This window comes from Rutidosis leptorrhynchoides, chromosome 2, assembly GCF_046630445.1.
Source record: "Rutidosis leptorrhynchoides isolate AG116_Rl617_1_P2 chromosome 2, CSIRO_AGI_Rlap_v1, whole genome shotgun sequence".
In the NCBI taxonomy this organism is placed as follows: Eukaryota; Viridiplantae; Streptophyta; class Magnoliopsida; order Asterales; family Asteraceae; genus Rutidosis; species Rutidosis leptorrhynchoides.
In genome coordinates this window covers 219,220,207-219,231,222 of record NC_092334.1, presented here as the reverse complement: position 1 = coordinate 219,231,222, position 11,016 = coordinate 219,220,207, and positions in this window count along the sequence as shown.

The following is an 11,016-nucleotide window of genomic DNA, read 5'->3' as shown; positions in this document are numbered from 1 at the left end:
TATGTTGAATTATTGAACCGATTATGCCCTTTTTTAGCTTGGTAGCCTAAGAATTGGTGTTTATTATAATTGCCACCAATTGACGTGAATCCTAAAGATAGATCTATTTGGCCCAACAAGCCTCATCCGCGTTACGGATGCTTTAGTACCTCCATTTATCATGTCCGATGAGAGTCCCGGAATGATGGGGATATTCTATATGCATCCTGTTAAGGTCGGTTACCAGGTGTTCAAACATATGATTGATTTTTATGCAGATTGCATGTTGTTTATGAGAAATGGAAATATGAAATCATGTGGTCTATTATTACGATTTGATAAATATATAGGTTAAACCTATAACTCACCAACATTTTTGTTGACGTTTAAAGCATGTTTATTCTCAGGTGATTATTAAGAGCTTCCGCTGTTGCATGCTAATTTATGGACAAGAGTTGGAGTCAGCATGCTTGTATAATATTGTTTAAAAACTACATTCGAAGACTTAAATTGATGTATAATATTATTGTAAACCATTATGTAATATTCGTGTGAAAATGCTATATTCTAGATTATCATTATTTGATAATCGTCGTATTATTTTTAAACCTTTATCGATAAAATAAAGGTTATGGTTTGTTTTAAAATCGAATGCAGTCTTTGAAAAAAACGTCTCATATAGAGGTCAAAACCTCGCAACGAAATCAATTAATATGGAACGTTTATAAATCGATATGAACGGGACATTTCAGTTGGTATCCGAGCGTTGGTCTTAGAGAACCAGAATTTTTGCATTAGTGTGTCTTACCGAGTTTGTTAGGGTGCATTAGTGAGTCTGGACTTCGACCGTGTTTTTCTTCAAAAACGATTGCTTAACATTTTTTGTTGGAAACTATATATTATTAACATGTAAATATTATGTGATAAATTAATCTCTTAACATGTTTGATGTTGTGTGATAGATGTCTACCTCTAGTACAACTCCCATTGATCCACCTAATAATAATGAAGAGTCGAATATATTTTGGGAAGATTCACAATCTCCCGAAGAGGAACCGGAAGAGGAGGAACCGGAAGAAGAGGAATCGGAAGAGGAGGAACCGGAAGAAGAAGAGGTTCCGGAGGAAGAAATATTGATACCTACAATAAATCGATTAAATAAAAGAAAATCCTCAACCAACGGACCAAAGTTAAAAATGGTCAATGGTGTTTCCGCCAAGGAAGCAAAATATTGGGAAGATTACCAATTTTCCGATGAATCGGATCCCGATGAGGATTCAGATGATGTTATAGAAATTACCTCGACCCAATTTAATAAAGCAAAAGAAAATAATAGGGGAAAAGGTATAAAAATAGAGAAACCTGATTCCAACCCCGATGAACTTTGCAACATCCGCATTTACTAAAATGTAACAATAACCCGGGAACCTCTAAACCACCAGGTTTTTCTAAACTATTGTGGAAAACGACGTCTCGTATTAGAGGAACACCATATATCCCTAGAAAATTAGGAAAACGAACCAAGTCCGAAGAAGAAGAAACTAGTGATTCAGATTAGAGGGTTGTAATCATGTTGTGTATTATATGTATTGTCATGTGCTTGTACTTTTATGTTCTATGTAAAAATTGCTTGTATTGTTTGTTAATTATCTTTTACGAATCTAATCCTTGTCTATTTTACAGTATAAAAACAAAATGGACGTTAAGGGTAGACAACCGAATATTTAGAAGACCTACCAGAGGATATGATTGAGGAAATTTTATCTAGAGTCTGCAGAATTCATCAGCACATTTAGTTATGGCGAAATTAACTTGTCAAACATTTGAAAGACTTTCCAGAAATGCCTTAGTTTATAAAAGGCTTTCCTTTGATAGATGGGGTATATCACATTGGGGAGACTGTAAGTTATGCCGTGTTTTCTTTAAAGCATTAAATGCGGGGAACTCAAATGCAATTTTACGCTACGGGTTAAAAACCTATTTTGACTCAACATATCCCAACATAGGACTTCGAACTTTAGAAAGTGCTGCTAACATGCAACATAAAGAAGCATGTTATGCTTACGGGTTAGTGATGTTCGCTTCTCACCAAAGTGGGAAAAAGAACATCGAATTTCAACTTTTAAATAAAACCTTCCCACAAGTGACGGATTCAGTAGTTGGGGTGAGAAACAAGGTTTTTAGATTATTACGGGGTTGTTGGACATTACGAAACCCTCTTCCCTTCGACGATGTTACAACATGCTGTCTTGTCAACGGCCACAACGGTTATGTTCCATAAGACCAAGGATGGGAAGTAGTCTTAGTAAAACCAGAATGCATGACTTGTTTTTGGACGTATGAATTACGTGTTTTTATTGCCTTTGCTGAACGACTTGCGTATTAACTAGGATTTTTGTCACAACTGCTTTGTATCAAAGTTTTTATGTGCTATATTTCATGCTATATGTAAAATAGCGGTATTGTAAGTTTGCAAAATATTGTATATAATTTTGAATGTGAAATATTATTGTAATCAGTTTTTCATATAGTATTGTAGTAGTTGAATTGTATATTAGCTACTAAATATGAACTTAACGGGTAGGTACTACCCGAATTAAAACTATAAAACGCTAATATGAAGAAAAAGCTTTTATAATTAAGTTCATATTATGCTACGAAATACTATTAACTACTCTTAATATTCTATATGATTAATTTATTCTTTTGGCTATTTTTGAAGGAAATGACACCGACTACTCGTCAGAACTTGAACATGAGCGAGGAAGACTTCCGTGTTTTCCTTGCTGCGAACATAGCTGCGGTGCAAGCCACAATGCAAAATAACAACAATAACTCTGGTTCTAGCAGTGGAACAAATTCCATAAGAACTCGTGTAGGATGCTCCTACAAAGAATTCACTGTCTGCAAACCTTTGGAATTTGATGGAACCGAGGGTCCAATCGGATTGAAATGGTGGACCGAAAAGGTTGAATCGGTGTTTTCCATAAGTAAATGTACTGAAGAAGACAAAGTAAAGTACGCTACGCATACCTTCACAGGTACTGCGTTAATATGGTGGAACACCTATCTCGAGCAGGTGGGACAAGATGCTGCTTACGCACTACCGTGGTCAGCATTCAAGCACTTAATGAACGAGCAGTATCGTCCCAGAAACGAGGTCAATAAGCTTAAGGTAGAGCTTAGAGGATTACGAACGCAAGGTTTCGACATCACCACGTACGAACGACGATTCACAGAGTTGAGCCTATTGTGTCCAAGAGCGTTCGAAGATGAAGAGGAGAAGATTGACGCACTTGTAAAAGGGTTACCAGAAAGGATTCAAGATGATGTGAGTTCACACGAGCCCGCCTCCATACAAAAGGAAAGTCGAATGGCTCACAAACTCATAAATCAGATTGAGGGAAGGATTAAAGAACAGGCGGCCGAAGAGGCCAACACGAAACAAGTCAAGAGAAAGTGGGAGGAAAACAGTGACAAGAGTTACCAATACAACAACAACAACAACAACAACAACAACAACAATCACAACCACAATCGCAACAACTATCCCAACAACCGCAACATCAATCGCAACAACAACAATCGCAATCCCAACAACAATTACAACAAGCGTCCCAACAACAATAACTTCACCAAACGTCCCAACAACAATAACAACCACATCAATCCCAATAGCAATCTCAATAACAACAATGATAACAACAATAAGAAAATTCCATGCTATAGGTGTGAAGGATATCATCCGGGTAAATTTTGTGAAGTAGTATGTACCAAATGTAATAGGAAGGGTCATGCTACAGCGAAATGTGAAGTATTCAGACCAGTGACTAAAAGAACAAATACTGCCCACATTATTTGTTTTGGATGCGGAAAGAAGGGCCACTACAAAACTAAGTGCCCAAACCAGGGAAATAATAATGGGTAAAGCCGTGGGAGAGTTTTTAACATTAATGGGGAAGAAGCGCAGGAAGACCCGGAGCTTGTTACGGGTACGTTTCTTATCGATGAAAAACCTGCTTATGTTTTATTTGATTCGGGTGCGGATAGAAAAGCTATATGAGTAGATATTTTTGTGCTAAATTAAGTGGTCCATTGACGTCTATGAATAATAAATTTTTACTCGAATTAGCAAACGGTAAATTAATTTTGGCAGATAAATATGTCAGAATCGAGAAATTAAACTGGTTAGTGAAACGTTTAAGATTGATTTGATACCAGTAGAGTTAGGGGGTTTTGATGTGATAATTGGCATGGACTGGTTGAAAAAGGAGAGAGCAGAGATTGTATGTTACAAAAATGCAATTCGCATTGTACGAGAAGAAGGAAAACCCTTAATGGTGTACGGAGAAAAGAGCAACGCGAAGCTAAACCTTATTACTACCTCTAAGGCGCAAAAGCTATTAAGAAAAGGTTGCTATGCTATGCTAGCACATGTCGAGAAAGTACAAACCGAAGAAAAGAACATCAATGATGTTCCCGTTGAAAAATAATTTCCCGATGTATTTCCGAAAGAATTACCGGGACTACCTCCACACCGATCTGTTGAATTTCAAATAGATCTTGTACCAAGAGCTGCACCAATAGCTCGTGCTCCATACAGACTCGCACCCAGTGAAATGAAGGAACTCCAAAGCCAACTACAAGAACTTTTAGAACGTGGTTTCATACGACCAAGTACATCACCTTGGGGAGCTCCTGTTTTGTTTGTCAAGAAGAAAGATGGTACATTCAGGTTGTGTATCGACTACCGAGAGTTGAACAAACTTACCATCAAGAACCGTTACCCACTACCGAGAATCGACGACTTATTTGATCAATTACAAGATTCGTCAGTTTATTCGAAGATTGATTTACGTTCCGGATATCATCAAATGCGGGTGAAGGAGGATGATATTCCGAAGACTGCTTTCAGAACGCGTTACGGTCATTACGATTTTATGGTTATGCCGTTTGGGTTGACTAATGCACCAGCTGTGTTCATGGACCTCATGAACCGAGTGTGTGGACCATACTTTGACAAGTTTGTCATTGTTTTCATCGATGACATACTTATTTACTCAAAGAATGATTAAGGGCACAAAGAACATTTGAGAAAAGTGCTAGAGTTATTGAGGAAAAAAAAACTGTACGCTAAATTTTCAAAGTGTGCATTTTGGTTGGAAGAAGTTCAATTCCTCGGTCACATAGTGAATAAAGTAGGTATTCAGGTGGATCCGGCGAAGATTGAAACTGTTGAAAAATGGGAAACCCCGAAAACTCCGAAATATATACACCAATTTTTAGGATTGGCTGGTTACTACAGAAGATTCATCCAAGATTTTTCCAAAATAGCAAAACCCTTGACTGCATTAACGCATAAAGGGAAGAAATTCGAATGGAAGGATGAGCAGGAGAAAGCGTTTCAATTGTTGAAGAAAAAGTTAACTACGGCACCTATATTGTCATTGCCTGAAGGGAATGATGATTTTGTGATATATTGTGATGCCTCAAAGCAAGGTCTCGGTTGTGTATTAATGCAACGAACGAAGGTAATTGCTTATGCGTCTAGACAATTGAAGATTCATGAGCAGAATTATACGACGCATGATTTGAAATTAGGCGCGATTGTTTTTGCATTAAAGACTTGGAGGCACTACTTATATGGGGTCAAAAGTATTATATATACCGATCACAAAAGTCTCCAACACATATTTAATCAGAAACAACTAAACATGAGACAGCGTAGGTGGATTGAGTTATTAAATGATTATGATTTCGAGATTCGTTACCACCCGGGGAAGGCAAATGTGGTAGCCGACGCCTTGAGCAGAAAGGACAGAGAACCCATTCGAGTAAAAGCTATGAATATAATGATTCACAATAACCTTACTACTCAAATAAAGGAGGCGCAATAAGGAGTTTTAAAAGAAGGAAATTTAAAGGATGAAATACCCAAAGGATCGGAGAAGCATCTTAATATACGGGAAGACAGAACCCGGTATAGGGCTGAAAGGATTTGGGAACCAAAATTTGGAGATATGAGAGAAATGGTACTTAGAGAAGCTCATAAAACCAGATACTCAAGGATCTCAAGAAACATTTTTGGTGGCCGGGTATGAAAGCCGATGTTGCTAAATACGTAGGAGAATGTTTGACGTGTTCTAAGGTCAAAGCTGAGCATCAGAAACCATCAGGTCTACTTCAACAACCCGAAATCTCGGAATGGAAATGGGAAAATGTGACAACCCGTAAATTTCCGGCAAAATTTAAACAAAAATCTTTATATGATTTCATTTAACCTCGACTAATTCCGACGATTCACGAACAATTATTTGTAAATAATTAAGCATTAATTTGATATATTAATATTATTATTATTAATATCCTTTTTAAACAAGATATCAATAATTAATATCTTTATTATCAGTATTGTTATTATGAATAAAAAAAATATTGACAAATATTCTTGGAAAAGTAGTAAATCAATTTGTTTATTTTAAAAAAATATATATATAAAAAAAATCCTTAAAATAAATGATTTTTTTAATAAAATAAATAAATAAATTACTTTTTAATTAAAAATTATAATGGAAAACTACTTTTATTATTTTATTTTGTGCATTATCCCATTACCTAACATTTAATACTTTTGAATTTTAAAATCCCATTAAAAATTAAAATATTTCTTTTTCTTTTAATTATTTTATTCTTTTTACCTAATTTTTTCAAGTATAAATACCCCTCATTTCTCATTCAAACTCATACCAAAATTTCTCTCATTCTCTCTTTGAAGAATTACTACTAGTAAGTATTCTTTTCTTACTTTTTACTTTTTACTTTTTACTTCGGTTTATTATTTTTTTACCGAAACATGTAAATAATGTTATAAATTATATACAATTAAAATTAAAATAAATAACATGTTATAATTAGTAATATATGTTACTAAAAATTATTAAAGTATTTTTATGAATTAATATATAGGAGTTATAATTAAAATCGAATTAATGAATATATATATGTATATACGCACCTAACGTAAAGGTTATAATTAAAGATAGCGTACAAAGACTACTAACATCACCGCTACTTGTGGCCTAGAGTGATCCTTGTTACCATTATGGGACGCTTGTGGATCTCGAATGCCAAGACTTAGATTCTGGTCAAGAGATCCTGGGCCGCTCGGTAACAATAGATCATTCGAGTGACTTGCATGTTAGCGACGAAGTTTGGGCGAGATTGTACAACATCTTTGTTAAGAATTATAACCCGAACATTCTTAAACTAGAACTTACTATAAGTGGAAGTTTTTCATAAATAGTAGGTTTCCAAAAATAGAAACTTTTGAGAAATAGGAACTTTTCTCAAAAACCGTCACTGTCAATATAGTTGCTATATTAATAAACATACTTTATGTCAAGTTAGACATTAACTAATCAAACGTTATACCTCAAGGTTGATATCCAGATCACTTACTTGCTTTACTTTCCTTCTTGCGTGGAATACTTCAACTGCTATTTAATGTGAGTTTCATATGATCCCTTTTACTCTTTACATTTTTGGGCTGAGAATATATGCGTAACTTTTATAACTATTTTACACGTATCAACTATTAAACTGTGATATGTTGGGCTATGACCAGTAAGTCCCCAACCGACAAGTATAAACGATAACTTATTACGGGGCAAACTTGAAAGTCTAGTCTAAATACAAGTACCAACTATTAAACTGTGATATGTTGGGCTATGACCAGCAAGTCCCCACCAACAAGTATAAACGATAACTTGTTACATGGCAAACTTGAAAGTCTAGTCTAAATATCAGTACCAACTGTTAAAACTATGTTATACCCGGCTATGTCCGACTAAGTCCCTACTGTGATATTTTTAATTGCTGCGGCATTCTTAATTATTGGGGATAGGCCTATATGGAGTAACGTCCCCGATACATTTGACTAAGTCTTTGTATTACTTGATAATGAAATTAAACGACAAGGACAGAACAACTTGTCACGGGGCAAACAACGTTTAGTCTAAATATCACGCACTGGCATAACTTTTTGATCCTGCGGGAGATCAACTTGACTAGATCTGAGTGATCTACTTATGAAAACAAATCTTGTGGTCTAACACTATTTCTGAAATCATTATTTATGACAAACCTATGAACTCACTCAACCTCGTGTTGACCTTTTTAAGCATGTTTATTCTCAGGTACTTAAGTATTGCTTCCGCTGTATATCTACTGCTTTGATGATGATTGCTTGCTATGCTTGGAGTCTTCATTACATATCATATCAATTAAAGACATATTTATCTTCCGGTGCAAAACTCAACAAAACGTCTCATGTAGAGTCGTTCTCGTTTATACAACTGTGATTTGATATAATTACCCCAGGCCCTAACTGGGGGTGTGATAGATTGGTATCAGAGCTGGTTTAACTGCGTCCAAAGCAATGACCGGTTAACGTTCCCAACATTCGGGTTCGGTTAACGCAACGACTTTGGGTGAGTTAGTCGTAGAGGGGGTTCTCACAGTGTTACCTTTGACAAAGCATTGGCTCTTACTCCTTGCAATCCTTTTATGGTTGGCCAAATAACAGCGGTGACGCGGGCTGTAAAATCAGAGTCTGAGGTACGCTCAGTGGTCACCCTATTCGTAAGAACGGCACTGTTTGGGAATAAATCCCCAATCTGTTGTGATAGATTGGTATCAGAGCAGGTTATTGTAGAGAACCAGGATTGCATTTTATGTGTGCCTTATACAATTAGGTACCTTAGCAATGTAGGACTACAACTTTCCTTGACCGTAGTGCCTTTACTTGTTGCCTTTAACTGTTAAATGCTATACTATACTTTAGAAACTTTACTTATCTTAGAATGCCGAGCCAACCTAAGAACTCTGCTCACTTTCCTAAGTATTATCCAATTACGCCACCGCATTTAAATGCGACACCATGATTTCTGAAATTCTTGACATTCCTATGTCATCTATCATGGTTTTGTGTATTACATGTGTATTACATGAAATATTATCCATGATTTTTGAAACTCCTTTAATTGTTACTATTCATACTCAAACGTATATAACTCCCTGTTATATCACGTACCTATATGCCTTATACCTTTATGCATCGGTTTGCGAACCGGAAAATGTCATTGGGTTATCACAGTATACGAATTGAAAGTCTTTAATCGAAAGATTATTAGATTACATACTTATCATTTTATAATCTCGACACATCATACTGCCATTATTCTAGTATAGACAAATCATATCTTATCATATCTATCCCAATAAACTTTGTCTAACACTTTTCCTAAATTTTCTCCGTAAATTACGAAAATCTTTTTGTTATATATACGTATTCAAGGAGACAAATATATCATTCAGTATTCATTTCATATCAAACCCTATTCCAAACACATAATATGGATTTCTCACGCGATTCTTCAAATTCCTCTAGTTCCGAAGACAGCATGACGGGGACCCACCAACCGATCAACTACCGTGATTTCTTCAGAAGATGGGGATGGGTTCGTAAAATACTCACCCTATGGAGAAATGAAGAAGGTACTCCTTATCATGAGGCAAACTTACCACCAAACGTCGGAGTACTCGATTCACTTACCGGCGAACCTGTTCGCAATACCGTTTTCACTCTTTTCGCAAGGATTTTCCGCCTCGAAGGTCGTCTCACCGTAGTCAAAGACAGTATTCGTCCTCTACTCCCAAATTCTAATCAGATAGGATTACTAGAAGAAGTTAGAAGACTTCGAACTAAATATCAATAATTGACAAACCTTACGGAGGAATGGGTAGAACAAATCCATAGACTCGAGCGTAAAGTAGAAACCCTGGAGAAAACAGTACACGATTTGGAAGCTAGGCTCACACCTACTACCCAAGTACCACAAGCAACACCAGCAACACCACTAGTACCATCAGTACCACCAACATTATCAACACCACAAGAATTGTAAGCACCATCAGCATCACCACCAACAGCATCAGCTTCACCAACAACAACATCCGCATCCCACATCACACTCAGTACCTCAAACATCAACATCATACGCCCCCTAGATACTAAGAAATATTAGTAATAATGAGTTAAGATGTATTGACTCATTCTTCCTGAAGAATTATATATGTATACATTATATATATATATATATATATATATATATATATATATATATATATATATATATATATGAATTGGAACAATAATAAATCTTTTCGTACTAAGCTATTACGTGTGAATCTTAACTAGTATGTACTACTTGGTTAATTCATATAACTAATATGCTATGATGTACATCCTTTGTTAATGACTTAACAATTGTTAATCACTGCTTCAACACAATAAACTCCATTTCATAATAAATCAAGTGTAACGATGAATGTATTGATTTATAACTTCATTAGCGAAATATTTCGTGACAATTATGAAATCTCTAAGGTTTTGGAGATTATTCATTCTCGTTTCAACCGTAAATCAAATGAGTTTAATATTATACTAACTCATTAAATCCATGATTACATCTGAAGGAAAATATATATGTATGTATATTTTCATAAAGACTGTAATTAAAACTCTTTTGTACAAACTGTTAATTGTGAAAATATTTTAACGGGTAGGTAATACCCTAGAAATATTTATATCTCACATTAATATATTACATTTTACATTTTCAATTCTGATTCTCATGAATTGTATTCATTCATATTCTATGATGAATTATCATATCAAACCACCGAAATTATCATTCATTACTTTTAAAATTAATAACGCCTATTCGTTAACCATTAGATCTGTTGACGATTACAATCAGCGTTTAATCATCTAAAAATAAAATTTCTTGAAACCATCTCGGATTGATAACCAATGATTCAGATATGGTAGCATTAAATGCAGAGGAAACAGAAGAATTTTCCTCGTCATTGGATCTAAAAAATTCTAAGATATCATTGTATTCTTCGTTATAAATATCCTCCATATTTCTAAAGATATCTTCATAACGATTCTTGTCCGCAATTAATTATCTCTTT